General features: G+C 43.6%; 1 protein-coding gene across 1 annotated transcript in view; it reads right to left on the bottom strand.

Moving 5' to 3' along the window:
- CHRM2 (cholinergic receptor muscarinic 2) overlaps window positions 1-19442 on the bottom strand; it is a 150343-nt gene extending 130901 nt beyond the window's left edge. Inside the window, exons 1-2 of the mRNA XM_008258041.5 lie at window positions 18396-19442; window positions 17981-18140 (exon numbers count right to left, since the gene is read on the bottom strand). The gene's annotated coding sequence lies outside the window, so the exon portion shown is untranslated. The remainder of the gene's footprint in view (window positions 1-17980; window positions 18141-18395) is intronic.
- Window positions 19443-19661: the final 219 nt, after the last annotated feature.

The raw sequence follows: 19661 nt of genomic DNA, 5'->3' as shown, positions 1-19661 counted from the left end.
CACTCTTAACTGATTCCTCTGTAACTCATCTAGAGGACTCTGGTATATATATATATATATATATATATATATAACTCATCTAGGGTCTCTGGTATAAGCAGCACATTTCTGCCAACAACACAGTGGGATTTCTGTGAGGACGGATGGGAAACAGAATGAGATAGGAGTCGCTGATTCCGGATTCTCATTCAAGCTGTCTCACCTGGGAAAACTCACCTGAGAGTCATACTTCTAAATTTTCTCAATGTGTCACCACTGCCCTTTAGGATTTTTTTTAAAGATTTATTTATTTATTTGAAACATAGAGTTACACAGAGAGCAGGAGAGGCAAAGAGAGAGAGGTCTTCCATCCACTGGGTCACTCCCCAATTGGCTGCAATGGTTGGAGCTGGGCCAATCTGAAGCCAGGAGCCAGAAGCTTCCTCTGGGTCTTCCACTTCTATGCAGGGGCACAAGGACTTGGGCCATGATCCACTGCTTTCCCAGGCCATAGCAGAGAGTTTGATCAGAAGTGGAGTAGCCGGGACTTGAACCAGCATCCATATGGGATGCTGGCACTGCAAGTGGCGGCTTTACCCACTACGGCACAGCGCCAGCCCTTAGGATGTTTTGCAGGAATGAAATTAGGTGATGGATTTTTAACAAAGTCTGATTTGTATTTAAACCAGCATAAGTAACCCACAAATATGTTTTTTTTTCAAGTGAGTTGGAATCCAATATGAAAGTGAAATGGTAGACGTGTTCTGAAACACAAATTAAAGATGCCTGATTCAGTAGGCACATTTATGGAACAATGGGATTCATAATTGTCATTAGAATCACCACAAATTGGAGGCTGACATTGTGGCATAGCAGGTAAAGCCACTGAGTGGAAAGCTGGCATCCCTACGGGTGCCAGTTCTTATCCTGGCTGTTGCCCTTCTGATGCAGCTCCCTGCTAATCACCTGGGAACAGTAGTGGAAGGTGGCCCAAGTGTTTGGGCCCTGCCACCCACATTGGAGATTCAGATGAAGCTCCTGGCTCCTGGCTCCTGGCTTCGGCCTGACCCAGCCCTGGCTATTGTAGCCATCAAGGAAGTGAATCAGTGGGTGGAAGATTTTGTATCTCTCTCTCTCTCTCTCTCTCTCTCTCTGTCTGTCTCTGGAACTCTGACTTTCAAATAAACAAATAGACTTTTAAAGATAATCACTAAAAGATTTGTTTCCTTAATCCATTCTACATGATATTAGGGAATTGTGTTTCAAACCCCGCCCCTTGTTTTAGTTCTGCATGAAATTTCACTTCTAGGTGCAAACAGTGCTAAGCATCTATGAACTTTCTTCTCAAACAGGGGTCAGAAAACAATGGGATGAAGTGCCTTATTAACTCCCTACAGAAAAGGCACCTACTATTCTACCTAACACCCAGACCATTTGAGGTTATAAATAGGAAGAATCCACAGAAGATTGGAGAATGATCACTCTGTGTTTGCATTGACATCTCTTTCTAAATGCAGGTCAGTCACTATGATGTGTGTAGATATCATAAGCTAGATGTTGCCATTTGGCCAACACAGTGACTTCTATCCATACCACGATTCTATCCAGTTTTCTATTATTTTCTTATGCAAATGTCAAATGAAATACAATGGTACAGGGCATGTTTCCTTTTGATAAAGATTGTTATTACAGTAGCCAACAGGATAAGTCTAGACTTAGGAGTGGCAAACTGACTGTTCATGACCTGACATATCTTTTTCTCATTTACAGCATGGGCTGTAGCTACTTAGGACTGAAGATTCCATTCTTATGCTTTGACACAAGCCGTACTCTCTTCTGAGTACCCCCCCCCCCCCCGATCTGGTAAGACTATTCACCCTTCAATGCTTCATTACACCAAACTTCAGCACTACCCTGGGCTAGTTCTACCCTTCTCTTACGTAAATTCAGAAATCCTAGTGTCTCTCCTTTGGCATCTGTGTATTGTATACCAATGTTTATTCTTCAGCTTATCTCCTAGGGCAGATGGTAGTAGCTAATATTATGATGAATCACCTTTGTAACCCGTATGTCTAGCAGTGCACCAGAATATACCTGATTTTTCAGCAACAAATGTTGAAGAATAAATGATAATCAAATATTTCTAGTTATCAATAGCTTCGCCTTATAAAGAACTTATACATGCTTTCTATACAATAACCCACTGACTAGATTCTGGCAGAGACAAATAAGTTTTAAAAACAGAATCAGGGGTAGGTGTGGTGGAACAGTAGGTTACACTACTGCTTGGGACTCCCTCATCCTAAAATGGAGTGCCTAATTAAAGTCCCAGTTACCCTACACTTCTGATCCAGCTTCCTGCTCATGCACCCGGGAGGCGGCAGATGACAGTCCAGTTACTTGGGTTTCTGCCACTCATGTGAGAGACCTGGATGGAGTCCCTACCTCCTGGTTTCAGTCCAGCTCAGCCCTGGCTGTTGCAGGCATTTGGGGAGTGAATGACCAGTTGGAAGATCTCTTTCTCTCCCTCTCTCTTTCTCTCATGCTCTCTCTCTTCTTCTGTTTCTCTCTCTGTAACCTGGCCTTTCAAATAAGTTAACAAGTCTTTTCAATAAGTTCAGAATCACAGGATCAGAAAGCTACTGCCATGAATGATGAGTTTTTCCTTCAGTGTGGACGATGCACTTGCTGTACGTTCCTGCGTTTAATCCCGACAGAATTTAAGCTGTTTTTCCAGGAGGGTGAGGAGGAACACTGATTCCAGGAGCTGACCACCTTTGCAAGCAAGCTGAGCCCTGCCTCTCTCGGGAATACTCGCAGGTGTTGTAGACTAAGGAAGGAAACACTGGGGTCCTGTGTCTTTCTCCCTTTGCTCCTTTGTTAAGGAGTCACAACCTGCCAAGGAAGAATGACCATCCCTGTCCAAATACTTTTTCCTTTGGACCTATGTGAAAGTGACTGATACATTTTCTAAGAAGGTGGAGACAAATTCACTTTCTGCCTCTTCAAATGCAGTCGCTCCATAAACAGAGTCCCTTCTGTCTTGAGATGGATCACAGGTGCCAGCTAATGGTACCAGCACCTCTCTAACAAAGTTGTGGAGCTCACACAGGAAAGAAGCAAAACAAACAGAAAAATGAATTTCCTGTGATTCTTTCAAATGCTTCAGTTTTAATGTTCATCTTCACTGAGTGGAATTCTTTCCTAGTGAGTCAAGATAAGCAGCTTTATTTACTGGCAAACTAACATTTTTGATTCTGCCACTGTGTAACTCCCAAAGAGAATACAGTATTTACAAAGCAGACTTCTGGCATAGTCTCTCCTCTCAAAGTTCCAAACGCCTCTTAAAATAGCTTTGCAAGTGGCATCCCAACATTCCTCAGTTGCACATCACGTTCCCAGTGTAAGTGACAGTGGTCTGAGAGAGCATTCTGTCACCTCATTGAGAATTTCTCCAGACTACGAAATGCCCAGTGTTCCAGAACCAACTCCTCAACTCACCATCAATTGCTTCTCCTTTATCCTCTCCTTTGACAGAAAGTAAAACAAGACAAACAAAAACCCACCAAAAAATTTCATTCATTTTGAAAATATGTGTGGCAAAGCTGATTACATTTATGGTTCGTTGTCAGGATGAAATAATCAACTATTTGGAAGAAAAGTACATTGATTAGGAGAGATGACATCAAAATCTAGCTTTCCAACTGTCTTATTCTCACTCTGAATCAGTTCATAGAAAATTTTTGTAAATTTGCAGGTAGACCTCACAACAGAGTTTCCTAATGACCTTACAAAACTAGGAAGCAGAACAAAGCAGTGGATTTTACATTGTTGTATACAAAGTTTCATCCATCACACTTTTTCCACATTTTGAAATTGTCAAACATATCCAGGTAACAAATCCGCAGTGTAAATATTTCTCAGTTCATTTTGATGATGCAGAGTTAAAATGTTAAGGTGATTTCCCCTTTATCAGCACCAACATTATTTTTAAAAAACATATTAACCCAAATAAACACTGAAAAGATAATTTTTTTTAGAAACCCTAATTATTTACATGCAACTCAGTAGCAAAAATGACTAGATAATCTCTCTAAAACCTCTGCAAAGTGTGAAAGTAGATGTTCTCAAGATTAGCTCATCAAACCATGGATGATTCTTAGCAGGAACCCAGAAGAATGGCAGAACAGCTGCTACTTGTTCTGATAGGCTTGATGCTCTAGCCATTTCAACAAAATCTCACCATGAAATCACATATTCCTTTATAAAATATCAGGAAAGCAGAAGTAGAAAAAGAATCAAAAGTCCCATGCGGATGAGGAGGAATGACAAGGGCGTTGTACAGCTTCAGATCTTTCTCAGAAGAAACGGAACTCAAAAATAATCACATCAAACACCCACGGGGATGATTGGGTGATGAAACTCACAAGAGTTGGTGTCAGGATGTTCAGACGCCAAATCCTGGCTCAATCACTTTACATTACTGTCACTCACATAATGACCCACTACTGTTTCTTGGTCACGTCTCTTGAACCATAAAACAAAGACATCAAACTAGATGCTGCTGAACATCTCACTGAGTCCTTGAATCTATGAATGCGAATGAACTAAAAGTAAACTAACAATGATCAAATGATCTCCAAAGGGGGTATGCTTAACTACTGCTTCACATTGCCTGGAACCACTTGGGAAATGTGAGCCTTAAGACACAGAAAGATGCCAAAAGCTTCTCAAAGCTTCCTAGGAGACAGGGAAAGGCAGTGTAGGACTCCCCTGCCAGGGAGCATGGTTCCACTAGAACTCCCAAGGCTTCCGTGTGCTGTAAGCAGGAAATGTTGGTCTGTGCAAAAGTGGGAGTGAACGTGGGCAGTTGACTGTAGTACTCAGGTGATATTGATATGTGATGATGGAAAGGGGTCAGGCAGGAGGCATACGCTGGCAAATAAGCACACGTTAGGAGCAAAATATTTGTGCTCAGCAAATATTTATTGGATGTATAAAACAACAAATAAATGAATATCTAATTTTAAGACTAAAGCAATGATATGGCAAGCTATCCATAATGGTACTTAATTTCACATTATGAATTGTTCTTCATGTTTGGATATACATCTTTTCAAAAGGGTCAAGTAAAAAAGAAAATGGAAATAAATTCATATCTAATATAGAGGATAAAACAATCTGTTTGAATTGTAGGAGATTTGTTGCCTGCTAAAATTTATTTCAATATATGTTATATATAGACAAAAAGGTTGGGTTCTTTTAAAAGCTCATGTGCTTGAGATGAATGAGATTCAGCTCACACAAAATAATATTACCATAGACATCTCCAAGAAAATTTTGCTCAGCCTTGGATAAAGTGTTGGTTTCAAAAATGACAAAAATTATCTCAAGGGCAGATTTCATTTTGAAAGAGAAATTTCACCTAGAAAGAGTTTCTTTTAGCTGTTTCAGAAAATGATAACTTGATATTATGAAACCAACAGAAGAAGCAGATTGGATTAGTGGGAATCTTGGAACTCTTGCAGACCAGCAACATAAAATCATCATTAAATAAATATGTATTGATCGTTGCTATTTGCCAGGAGTAAAGGAAGTCATCAAATTCAATCCTGAAAAGAAGAGGAAGAAAAAAGGAGAAAGGAGAGGAGGGAAGAGGGAAGAGAACGGGCAAGCAGGAGGAAGAAAGGAAGAGAGGAAAAGTGAGAGAAGGAAACAAAATAAAACATGCAACCCTGGCCTTCCTTCTTCTAAAGAAACCAGAGAATATCAATGAGAATTTCCCTGTAAGGGAGTTGGAAATAATGTATAATGTACAGGTGTAAAGATAAAGAATGGATTCCAGCAAAGATATTCAAAGTAGAGTTAAGTAAGTGCATACCATCAGCTGCCCAAGGCAAAGCTCGTGTCTACATAGCCGGAATAACTAGACCAAAACATCAAACACCATTAATATTTTAAAGGCAGGGAACAGGCAAAAAGGCCCCCCCCCCCCCCCCCAGAGCAGTACTAAATGACCTCTTAGGGCTTCCCTTACTTCTCAAAGAGAAATAAGAATACTCTGTTTGCAATTGGTAAGACAAATCGATATTTATAATCTTTCACTTAAGGGTCACTTAGGGGTCAGCACACTCATTCATTAAATGATCTTTCATTTATGTTCTCAGCTTCATCCTGGCCATGACACATAGGCCGGGAAGATCAATTGGAAAAGAGAAATGAAAAAGAAACCACTCTCTGATGTTCTTCCACCCACCTCTTCTTGAATTTGCACTCAAGGGAGCAGAAGAGTTGCCAAAGCTGAGTAAACAAGCCATTTAAATCCTTCAGCAAAGAGGTGAAAAAATTTTCTTGTCTGAATTAAAAAAAAAAAAAAAAGAAAAAGAATGCATCATGTGGAAAAAAATGAGAAACTGAAGACAGCTAAATAAAAACCACCAGATGCCAAGTAATAATTATCCTTTATAATAGGTATGGAAATAGGGTAGGGTGGATTAAAGGAAGAAAAAGAGTTACAAATAAAATGTTAGCAACATAAACTGTGAGACTGTTGTTGGAAAGTTCTAGAATTTAAGCACAAGAAAATACAATATCAGAAAAAATCTAGTACAGGAATAATATATATATATGCATAATATATATATATATATATAAATGAAAAGAAAAACTAATTCTCCAGTGCATGCCTAAACTATATCTTCAAGAATCAAGGGAAGACTACTTCATTTTAATAAAAATCTTAGTGGTACTTTTTAGCCTAGAGGTTAAGTGACTGTGCCCACATCCCTTATCTGTGCGCCTGGGTTTGATTCTTGACTCTAGTTTCAAATTCTAATTTCCTGCCAGTGCAGATGCCTGGAGAAAGCAGGTGATGGCCCATGTGAAAGACCTACATTGAGTTTCCGGCTGCTGGCTTTGGCCCAGCCTAGTCCTGGCCCTTACCAATACGGGCAGAGATAACCAGTGGATGGGGGCTCTTGGGGTCTGTCTTTTGAATAAATACATTTTTAAATTATATTAAGAATAAAAATCTCCCAGGAAAACTAGTACACAGGACTACTCTTCAACACTAAAAAGAACTGAACCATTAAGCCACAAAAAGACATGGACAAAACCAGTCTGAAAAGCTACACAGAGTAAAATTCAAAATATATGACATCCTGAAAGAGGCAAAACTATGGAGACTAAAAGGATCAGAGGTTGTCAGGAGACTAAAAGGATCAGAGGTTGTCAGGAGTTAGTAAGAAGGAAAAAGGGACTGGAAAGTGGACATAAAGGCAGCAAACAGAATTTTTAGGGCAATGGAAGTAATCTGCATGATACCATAGTGGTGGGTACTTGTGATTACACATTTGTCCAGATTCACAGCACTAAGGGTGAGCCCATTGTAAACTATGGACTTTGGGTGACAATGATGAGTCACTGCAGCTTCATGGATTGTAACAAGTGGACCACAGTGGTGGAGGATGCTGACAGTGGGGAAGGCTGTGTGCGCACAGGGGCAGAGGGGTACGGAACTCCATACCTTCTGCTCCGTTTTACTGTGCTGTTAAAAATAGTGTAAGGAAAGATATCTTTCAATAATTACACATATTGAGGAGAAAGAAATGCAATTTGAATTTTAGATAACTGACCTCTTGGTATCAAGTTTCATATTAAATTATATTGGAAAAGCAAAGTAACAGCACTTAGGAGTTCAGAAGCAAGAATAATTTTAAAATGTAGCCCAATGTTTGCTGTAAGTGGAATGAATAAATCACACTAATTTAATTAAAAGAAGCAAACAAGAGTAACCTTTAGAAAATTTGACCAATATATGGTACAGAGAGAGCTCAATGACTTGAATTATCAAGTTTTAGGAGATCACCTAATGAATTTAGAGTCACCATCAATTATTTCTGAAAACGCATCAAAGACACCAAGAAGCGCCAAAATATAGGAACAGAAGTAATGTCTCTTAAAGTGGAAAGCAGGGCTGCACATTACAGCCAACATTCCAGATTCATCATCTAACAAAATAATGGGGCTAAACCAGACCAGAAAACATAACAAACCTTATGAACTAACAAAGCTACAGAGGGGAATTAGCAATTAAGTAGCTGAGGATCAGGAAATGGAAAACAGATCCAAGAGGAACAGACCATGGGAACTTGCATTGTGATAAGGAAGCTAAAATAAGCTAGAGAACATCAAATGGGAAACATTTGACAACCTTGCTTTCTTCCATAGAAACAACCTCTGGGATTCTATCTGAACACTTCAATGATAGAAAGATGTCATTTTGTTTGGTTTGAATACGGAAACTTGCTGGAAACTAAATATGACCTCCTTTCTGTATGACTGCTAGAAAATAAAAATAAATCAAATTTTCAGTAAATTCTTATAGAGATAGAAGCCAAGGAAATGCCCTGAAAAATGGGAGGATTCTAAAGAGGAATGCTAAGATGTGCCTTTCTTGAAGAATGTGTTATGTAACCAACAAATTGAGGTAGGGGGAGACGAGTAATTATCACTTTAATTAATTAGGGCCCTGTTACAGCTTCCTTGTGAAAGATAATCCTTGATTAAAAGTGTCAGTATGTAAAAATATTGACTGATACTATAATGCAAGGGTGTGAAATTTCAATTAATTGTAAAAAAAAAATAGCGGGTATTATTTACCAATAGACACTAATGGTTCTCAGGAGATTTGTGGTACAGAAACAAGTGGTTAGAGTTGACAACTGGCATATGAACAGGCACCACATTAATCTACAGGTGATTTATCCCCTAGAATATCAGCTCCTTTGGCCTTTTGTGTGTGCAACTGCAATGCAGAGGCTCCTGTGAATTGATGACAACAGTCTTGCAGAGGAAAGGAATGCGTAAATACAAGAGTATGACATAGAACGAGATCAAATAATAACATTCTTCCCACATTTAGCCAATAGGAATGTTCCAGCATATATACACTTTACAAATATCTGAAATCAGATTTAATGCCTTGGAAATTCCATACCTGGAAGCCTTGCAGGGACCATTTCCACTTGTATTCTTAGAGAGAGCTCCCTGGGCACCATGGGTACACAAACATTTTCAAATATGAAGCCTGTAAATTAGACTAAGCCAGGCGGTGAGTGGCCAAGACAGAAATTTCAAAGCGCACCTGGACTGACCCCTCTAACATAAACTTGGTTTTGATGATTCTATTTTCTGAACTCTGATTAGAAGTCATAGCTGCCCTTTTTGGGTTCTTCCCTCTCTCCCTTTCTTGGCTTTATTGGCATTAGATGTCAGATATTAACAGGATCCCCTCTTTAAGAACTGCTTGTGGTACTAAACAAACAAAACAAAACCAAAAACATTTAAAAATTGATCTGTAATCTTTGATGTGACTGGAGCCAAAGCCGCACACTCACTCTGAGAGGGTTCTAAGTTTCTCAATGGCATAAGTTATTGGGTGTCAACAAACCCCAGTTTCTAAACTTAGAAAAAAAGAATAACAAACATCCACCACCTAGGACCGACAAAAGGCAGAGGAACAACACGTGTAAAGAAACGGTGGAAGTTCTAAAATTTGACACACTCAGTGGCTGTGATTTCATAGTTTTTGTTGGCATTATTATTGTCACAGGAGAGGATTTCATTCAAAATTCTGAAATTTTTCTTAACATTGAAATATCTCATCACATATCCAATTATGCTCATTTTCAAATAAAAGCAAAATACTTCTTTGCCTTTAAATGACTCCTGTTTACCAGGAACAGAAGAAATCAAATCTATGTCATCCAGAGCTCTCCTTTCCGTCAGTACTTCCCGAACAAAATACAAAGAAATACCTTTACTATTTAAGCTTCCAGGTGATCGCATAACGCCTATTTCACTGCTAACATCTTGACATAAAAGTAATTCTGATGATGAAGTAAGGCAATAGTTGACAAATCTGTGAAACATGCTTTAGCCCTGACCTCTCTCTGTCTTCTCTCTAAAATAAAGCAAACACCCCCCAAAGCACTCCAAAGAAAACAAGTAGAATTTCACTATCACTTCCAATTTTCATGCTGGTTGTGGTAGAAGCCTCTCCCATCTGTAACAGTGCTGAGGAAGGCACAGAGTCTTCGAAAAAAAAATTTTGTATTCAACAATAAATATGAAATTGTGTGACATTTATTTCATTCCTTCTCCCAAGCAAATTATACTCTGCTTAGTTTTTATGAAAAGTGGGAAAATTAGCCTTCAGGTCATTCTTTATTTTCCCATCATGTCCCTTTTAGAGAGCTCTGTAGTACTTAAATAACCAAGAAATCAGAGGCTTTCTTCTCACATGACGCTGTCTTGTTTATTGGTTTGGGATGGAAAAAGAGGTAAGGAAAAGCTTATTCGTTTCACTGAAGCAGAAGGGTCTTCATGACTCAGCGTGGACAATAACATCAGGAGCAATCTTCCTCAGTGTCCTATTCCTAGAGGAGGCATACTATTGGTTTATTCTGGGGGTTCACCATAGAGCACCAACATTTTCCTCCCTCTTGCTAACTACTCCCCTAGGGCTGGGAGAAAGGAAGAGGAGGAAGGTCAGGTGCTTGATGCAACTAGATTCATAATGAAAGCCTAGACAGAATGCCAGATAGAAGAGGCAGCAAAAGTGCTTTGGAGTCACAAAGATGTGCATGGTATAGGACGATATCACGAATAATATGAGGGGTTGTGGAAGTGGAACAATGAAACAAAGCATAGAGAAGAAATCGCATGCTTATCTCTTGAATGGCCAAGGCTACAAGGTGTGCAGAGGAGTCTGATCCACCTATACACACAGGTACCTAGGCTTTGTTTAAAATGGAGAAAAGCATCTGTCTGTCCTCCTGAACTGCTATTCATCACACACACTGGAATCTGCCGAGGAAATTAAAAAGCCCCTGGGCACAAGTCTGCTTTCAAGCAAGGCTTTGATGACCCTCACAGGGATAGAAAACTCATATGGCTATATTGGTGGGAACAGCGGAGTGTGAGTGCTACCTTCTTTGCTCTTCACTGACTGCCCTTTGGGTTCCGATTCTTCTATCTGCCATTATTTAAAATATACTCCTGTGATTACCCACCTCAGTTTCAGATCAGGTGCTTGTTAAAAATCTATATTCCTGGGCCTGACCCTCAACCTGCTGATGCAAACTCTTTGCAACAGGAATAGAATATTTCAGGTAGTTGACCTGTTAAGGAGTCTCTTTAAAAGATTTCTTAGAAGACAGTAGCAATTTAATTCAGAACCTTGTTGTTCAAGACAGCATACCTTACGTCCATGAATACTGATAGTTGAGGAGGTGAGTCCATTGCTACAAAGGGCCCGACATTCAAAGTTATATAGGACTCTCAGCCTCAGGAGGGAGCCATGCTGCTTTTGCAAGCCCAATAAATGCAGACAGCTTCAAAATACTGCCCTGCTTCCTACCACACTTTCTTTTTAAATGTACTGCTCACTAGTCTTAAACATGGGTCTTCCTTTTATTGTTGTTGTTATAACTCATTAATCATGTGCTGGAATTTTGAATTTAATGTTTAATCTATGAAGATGCTTATAGCTTCTTTGATAACAATACTGTGCGTGGGGGGGGAGTTTGTGCATATTTAGTGGGTTCACATTATCTGTATAACAAATTGGAAAAAAGTTAGTAATTTTTTTATAAAAGCTTTCTACTGCTAGCACATTTGAAATGTTTATTTTTGTAATTTACATTTAATAATGGCCTCAATTCTCACATTAGACCTCATCTTTATCCCTAACAAGTCTTACTGTTTCTCTACTATGAGCACCAGGTAAAACTACCCACAGTGCCTAGCACGTTCACAGGTTAACTCTTTTGGAAATAATTCAGTTTAATATTGAGGAAAACAATTCAGTCAAACCCACAGTGCTTACAAATCTTAACTTTCCAAAACACTTATGATAAATATTAAAAGGCAACAATGTCATACTGAAATAGCAAGCATACACCAAGCATCTAAGGTGCACCAGGCCGGACTATAGGCGATTAAATGAGATAAATGAGATGCAGGGTGCAAAATATTCATCAAAATACCTGTCATATCAAAGATTGTTTTCAGTTGCTATTATCAGTTTGGGAGATGACTAGAGGATAAATGTGACACTTGTCACTGTTTATTGGTGGCATAATAATAAACTACATGAAGAGGAAGAGAAAGAGAAGAAAAGGAGGAAAAGAATAAAGAGGGAGAAATACACTGGCGAATATTTACTCAGCACGTACTCTACAGTAGTCTTCATGCCAAGCTACTTATAGGTATTCCACCCGTGGAGCGGGGAATGAGGAAATGGCTTCTGGGGACTCCGCTGGGAAACAGCTTTGATCATTTATGGAAAACTGCATGTGCGTTTGATTTTGGGGTTTACCCTAGACAGCTGAGAAGCACTGAAGAATTTTTACAAGAGAATGACACGTTCAGATTTGCATTTTAGAAAGGTCACTCTGGCAGTGTAAGGAATGGATTGTACTGGAGAGCCGCGGGAGGGTGAGAAACCAGTCAGGAACATATGGCTCTGGTGAGAGTTCAGGGAGAGGCGCTGAAGGCTTGGAAAAGAGGTGTGGATGGAGAGAAGCGGAGGGATCCCGGAGAAGTCTCAGAGACAGAAATGTCTTGACCTGGTGCCTGAATCAGTAGCATCTGAAGTGAAGGAGGCATCGTTACAGCATATCAACCTCACTCCATCCTTACCATGTAACTAGTTTTTAAGAATATGTATATTGATATGGTTATTCATATAATCATAAAAGCTCTAAGTTTTTTATCCGGTATATATTTTCAGCAAGAAAAAGTGTCCTCATTCTAGAGACTTCCATTTTGAAGTCTTGAAATATGTCATTGTCATCTCTTTTTTCCAACAGAAATATTTTCACAGTAACATAAAACATATAAGGGTGGAATATCCCCCTCCTTTGCCTTACGTTTTTAGAATTCTACACATTAAACAGCACTTAACACCCCTTGAAAACAAATGTCTTCCACTTACCTCTGTTTAAAAATGTGTTAACTAAAAGCCTTTCTTGCTTATGTCCATTTCAAATTGTAATCGAAACTCTCTCTGAGCTTTAAAAATGATGTCCCTGTCCTACTAAAACTAGAGTGCTTGCTGTTACTGAACACCAGAGGGCATCATTTAGTGAAAGCCTGCGTTTCAGAGCGTGGGGGGTGGGGGGAGAGAGAAAGGGAGGGAGAGGAATTCTATTACTAATGAAAGAAATCAAGCTTTTGGTGTGCATCCTTATCTACCATGAAACATTACCATGGTAACAGCACCAGTTAAGATGATTGTATATTTAGGTCATAGTATAAAAGAAGGAGCTTGAGCATGTGAGAAAAAAAGGAAATGGAATAAAGTTAGACAAGAATATATAAAGAGTAGAAGGAGGCAAACCAATTGGAATCTACCTCATCCTTTGCTAACAGCAGTTCACAAAGTCACATTATGCCTTTCAAAGTAAAAGTGGATAATAAATTCTAATTAAAATTAAACAGATCCATTAAAACACAGAACTTTAAGTGTCAACAATTTTAATAAAGAGAGAGGGACTCATTCAGCACGGTAAAATAAAGAGGGGAATAAATCAGAAGCTGGGATACGTATGTCTCGAGCAGTCCATGGTTAGCGGAGTCGCTTGGGAAAAGTCCCCTCATTTACTTCAATACCTGTCCTGAGTTAAACTGGATAACATCAAGATTCTCTTTCAACATTCCACATCAGCGAGAGCAAGTCTCTTTAGCAATGCCTCCATCTAGCTGATAGGTAGAAATGGCATCTGCCAAAAGTCAGCTAATTTGGGTGCCCTTGTTTTCCTCTGCCAGAGGCAACCGCTGACTACACAGAGCAAACACAGTGTGCCAACTAAGAATCTAGTTAGCACCGAACATTTCTTTGCTTAAGGTTTAGGGGATCCAACAACACCAGGCAGAGTTGAATTAAACAGATAGGCAGAACATCACTGAACTCTAAACACCAGTTTTGTTGTCCCAAACACAGGGAGAGCAAGAGCTAGACTATTTATAGAGATCCAATCAGCGCAGTGTTAGAGACCAACAGGCCGCTGTTTAACCTAGGGCCTGTGACTTACTAACTGAATGAGGTTGGCCATGACCAGACCTCATTAAAAACTGATTTCCTCCACTATAAAACCAAGCAAATAATGTCTTCTTCATACAACTGTCACAATGAAAAAGAAAAAAAAAACAAACAAACAAAAACAAGAAAATCAATTCATCTATGCACATATTCAACAAATATTTAATAAATTCCTGGGATGTGCCTGGCTCTATTTTAAACAGTGAGGGTCAAACACTGGAAAACATGCAATACAACATGTAATGTGCTAAGGACATGTTAAAATACACTTAGAACACACTCCGAAAATGACTGCCCACAGAAAGGTGATCTGCTTCCCTTGTTCATACACCACCAGTAGCACGTGGCCCAGAAGAGCTGCAGGCTCTGCAATGAGTAAGCCCCAACCTGCTCAAAGAGCCACAAGTAGACAGACTGGGGACAGGTGGTAGGGAATTAAAGCCAGTTGCTAGCCACAAGGGAGACTGACAGTGTTTGATACATAGGAGTCCACTTAGGAAAACGACAGAGGAAGCCAATATCATAAAAGGCAAACCCAGTCAGATACAAATTTAAATGAAGAAAGCCAGACCTTGAAGGAACTGTCTGGCAAACTGTTTCTGTCAGTCTCTATCTACTTTGGAAAAGAAGAAAGCTTATTTTAAGATTAAGACTGGGCTTTGGGTGCTTACCTGGAGATGGCTACTGATACGGAATGTATAAAGAACACAAGTGAACAAGTGACCCAAACGCTGATCTCACAGGTGGAGGCTGTTCACACAGCTTGCTAAGGGCACACCCACAGGTTCTTGGCCTCTTTTTAATTCTGATTCCATTCTTTCATTTCTCTTCTATCTGAATTTCCCCCTCTTCTTCCTCATTTGCACTTGCTCCAGCATTCTTCCTTGCTGTGGGTCAAAGAGCCATGTAACTCTGGCTCAAGTTCCATGGAAGACCACTATGACATTCTAGCATGTCTTCTGTGTCTTCCCTACCGCCCAGCACACGGAGGACTGCTGTTTTCATCAAACCTCGGAATCCACCACAGTTTTTGCACCCTTGGCCCTGGGGTGCTGGCTGCTCTGAAACTGGAGTTAGAAAATTGCCTGATGAGCATGCATCCCGGTGCCTAAAGTTGAGAACTTCTTAGACAAAGAAGGGGATGTAGTACAATTCGGGCACTTTTTTTTTTTTTTAAATGTGAAGGCTGTCTCTGCCTCCTCACCCCCCAAATTGAGAGACAGTGGGGATCCACTCCAAAGGAACTTTTACTTGTTTGAGAAGTGCTGTTCTCTTCCACAACTGGTTTTGAAGTCAGCTGAGAGCTGCCAACCTGTTTGCAGGTTCTCTGGTACTTGAACCTGGAGAGGGATATTCAGATCCACCTATTGTCTGGCTCCAGTCCCCCTCCAGGCACCCTCAGGCACACTCACATAAACAAACACTCTTATCTTTTATGGGAAAAGCAGCAGCTGTCAGACAGCCTACTCAATTTTGTGTCTTCCATTCCATCCCCACCACATTCACAGGGCTTTTGAAACAATGAAGTGAACTGGCTGCAGTTGCCGTGCCTTTTTAGGGTCAGTTTCCACGTCTGTTTTAACCCGTGTTATTATTTAACCCAGCAGAGCAAACACAGGGAAAGAGAAGTTGCTTATCGGTTATATTGGGCTATACCGCTACAACTGGAAAGCTTATTAACAAGAGGAGTAACCAAAAACAAACAAACAACAAACAAACCCATCTGGCATTGACCTTCTTGAATTCCTGCCTGCCAAGCCTGCAAAGCTGAAACAGTATTGGCACAAAATCCTCCCACCTACTTGCCTAGAACCTCAAAAGTCCACTTTCCGAATTGCAGCCTAATACAGTTCCTATCTCCGGTCAACTCAACCTGTTTTACCTGTGTGGTCATCATTCGCTGTTGTGGCCCCCTGGATGACATGCACATGCCCACCTGATTCTGATTTCTACTCCAGTGTATCATCATCCCTACCTTATGGCTTGCCAAGACGGTTTACACTCGCAAGTATCGATCCACTGCCGACACACAATCCAGAGTTTGCCACCCTGCGGCTTAGGAGCCGCTTCACTTGCAGACCCCTCCCAATCCGAGACTCCAGGATTGCCCAGAGAGACAGGGGAGGGCTGACCCACCCTGCACCGGGCTCTCAGATTACGGCTCAGGGTGGGCTCAGGCGGGGCGGGAGCACTCCATACTCCACACCGCGGGTGCGCTGGGGGCCGTTTGCCCCAGAGTATCTCCCACCTCGCTCCCCATCCAAATTCCAGATTTTCGCAGGCCTTTCTAGACGCCCCGGGGTTTTTCTCTGGAGGCGAGGGGCAGGGCTATCTATGGTGGTGGTGGTGGTGGCGGTGACCATGGGCGTAGGCGCGGGGGGCTGTCCAGCGGGGCACCGCGCTGGAGCGCTGGCGAGTGTGCGGCACGGCGTGGGGACGTGTGTTTGTGTCGCCGGCTGCGTGCACCAGGGGATGGTCAAACCACACCGCCGCCACGTCCCCAGTGCCACCCAGCGCTATGAACAAGAGCAAGAAAAGCAAAACAGAAAGATAAGAGGAGGGGGCAACAGAAAGTCGGTGCGGGGGTGGATTCCAGAGCGTGCGGACCTGCGCGCGCTGCGCTCTTGCGGGACTCTGGCGCCTTGGCCGGCGGACGCCGGGCCCTGGGGGCCGAAGACACAGACAGGCTGTGGCCGTGAACTGACCCGGGGACTCGGAGGGGCTGCCTGGGTTAGGTGTCAGCGGCCAGCTCCGTTCGCTCTCCGCTCTGTTCGCGCCCCCCGTCCCGAGAGACTCTCCCCGTGGATATTTCCACACATGCCAGAGCCTTGGCGCCGCGCCCAGGGACCTGCTGGTCGGTGGACCCTCCCTGGGAATGATTTTGTAGCTCACAGCAACCTGGGGTCAGCGATGGTCAGGGAGAACAGGGATGCGAGAGCTGGAGGGGGGTCGGAGGCGGAGTGTGTGCCTCCTTCTGTGTCAATAACCCGGGAGGATTGTCTCCTTTGGAACGCACTCCCAGGGCAGCCGCCGCCTATCCCGCGGGGGGCACGCCAGGGGCGCGGGGCAGAGCTCGCAAGTGGAATTTCTTTGCGTCCTCCGCGGGGTTCCGCGAGCTACAAGTTAGCCGCAACTGCCCAGGTCTGCAGGTGCAGACGCCGCGGTCCCTGCTCTACCACCCCGCGGCTTGCCGGCAGGGTCCCGGACCCAGGGGAGGCTGACTGGCGAGCCCTGGGCATAGTCTGAGACCTCAAAGACCCTGGGCTGGGCCCCCTGCCTCCTAGCCGCCGGGGGACAGCAGACCTCGCGTGCCGAGCCGCAGTTAACAGGACTGCTGGAGGCTTCCCGCGCCTCTGTCCTAGGACCCTTTTCCCAGACATATCCTCCCCTCCGACCCCGCCCCAGCTCACGGGCTGTGGTCCAGGGAAGGCGACTCTGAACCTCTCCCCAGGGCCTGAGGGGCTGCTGCGAGGCTGAGGGCAGCAGGGAGCGGGGTTCGCTGGGCCTCCACCCTAGATGCGATGAAGACCGGGTCAGATCCCAGGCCGGCAGTCTCCCGGCCCCTGGCAATCCGGCAAACGGGGTGGGGACCGGTGGCAGTGGAGGGGCTGTCGCCTTGGAAGAGACGCTGACGCTGGGGGCAGCGCGGTTCCTAGGCTGTGCCAGCCACATTCCGCCACACTCAGTGACCCGCCCGGATCGCGCCCTCGCCCCGCGCTAAGCCTCCTCGGCCCGGTCCTTCCGATCTTCCCAAACCCAGCCATTCCTCTCCTGAGCTCTAGGAACCCCAGGAGTCAAAAGTTTCCACGACCCTCCCATTCCCCCACCCCCAGCCCCGACCTCCCCGCCATGCCGGCTCCCTTGGCGAGGAAGGGAGCCGCGTGGTGCCCTTACCTGTCTCTGGTTCAGCCCCAGCTGCCTACCCTGGCTTTGGTTTGGTGGAGGCTGGCGGGAGCGAGAAGCCCTTCCGCGGGTTCAGGGCGAGCCGCCCCGGGTGCGGGCTGAGCTCGGCTTAGAGTCCGGAGCCCGTCGTCCGCTCGCTCTCTCCCTTGATCTTGCAAGAGAAAAGGGAAAAAGATTAGTTGGCGCCGCGACACTGGAGGGGTGGGGCGGGGGAGGCGGGGAGACAGCCAGCCGACCCGAAGGCTCGGCCCAGAGCTGCGGAGCTCGCCCGCGCGCCGCCGCCGGGGTCCCCGCCACTTAGCCCGGTGGGGACCGCTTCGCGGTTTTAGACTCGAGTGGACACCTGACACCTGCCCCCGCCCTCCTCCGCACACCATCCAAGGAGATCCAAGTAGGACTTTCAAACCTGGCTTTCGGGAAGGCGACGGTGGAGACCAACACAGAACCAAGACCTGGAAGCAGCGGCGAGCCGGGCAGGATTCATGGCTTCACAGAAGTGTTTGGGGAAGTAGTAATCAGGGTGTGTGTGTGTGTGTGTGTGTGTAGGGGGGCAGCGACACCTATTCCAGTGCCTCTGGCGATTTCCTAGAGGAGTCTGCGGATTTAAGCTCCGGCCAACCCGCACCCGGGTGTGCGTGTGTGCGTGTGTGTGTGTATGTGTGTGTGTGTGTTTGTGCGCGCACCCCCGCGCGCACTCCCTCCAGCCGGTCTCCGCCCCGGTGCCTTCGGTGGAGCAGGAGAGCCTTGTCTGTGTGTGTGCCTGTGCGTTTGGTTAGCTGCAATGGGCGGACAATATCTGGAGAACATTGTAAATGTTCTCTCCATATGACAGGATTAGTTGCTGCTGTGGAAGGCGCTCCTCCAATGAAATCCTCTCTGCTCCCTGATTTGGCGGTTCTTCTGAGCAAACATGACAGCCTTTTCTTCGGGCTCTTTTCTGCTCCTCTCCGTGCCCGTGCCCAGAGCCCAGCTCTCCATCTGCAATTTCTACAGCAGAACCTTTGCAATGACCACCATCACCCCCAGGTGCCATTCCTTCAAGTGAATGACTTGGCGTACTGGCGAGAACACAGTGGTGCTTTGTGACTGAGGAAGGTACTTAAGCCCAGTTTTTCCAGGTGGGAAAATGTTAGGCTACATGCACTGTGCTTTGTAGTCAGTATGTAATCTTGGGGAACTGTTTCCGGATTGTTTGTTTCCCTTGGACGCTGGCAAATGTAAAAGGAGAGGTGGTTTTTCTTTTTCGTTTAGACGTGGGTCATCGATCACGTTTTCTTCAACTGATGAGCAGTCCACTGCAAACTGTGTTTGGTGTTTCAGGGAATCTGTGATTTCCGTGGTGGGGTGGAAAAAAAAAAAAAACAACAGGAAGTAAACTTGTGTGTTCTGACCAGCCTTGGGTTTTTCTCTATTTTAATGAGAAACTCCTTCCAAGACTTGGACCCTTCATTTATGTGCATTAGATCCAGGAGACAGAGATACAATGATAGGATTCTAAAGTATAGCTAAAGAGAAGACTTGGCTTTACGGAAGTATTTGGACATGAAGACAATATAAATATATATTTTATATATGTGTTTTCTGTCTTCCAACTTCTATCACATGGAACCTTATATTGAATAACTGAGCAGGATCAGAGACAAACGAAGAGTGAGTTAAAATGCATTGATTT

Source organism: Oryctolagus cuniculus, chromosome 3, assembly GCF_051225735.1.
Source record: "Oryctolagus cuniculus isolate XC-2025 breed Fujian yellow rabbit chromosome 3, ASM5122573v1, whole genome shotgun sequence".
Classification (NCBI taxonomy): Eukaryota; Metazoa; Chordata; class Mammalia; order Lagomorpha; family Leporidae; genus Oryctolagus; species Oryctolagus cuniculus.
Note: the sequence above shows the minus strand (reverse complement) of the source record. Positions and strands in the feature narration are given on the sequence as shown.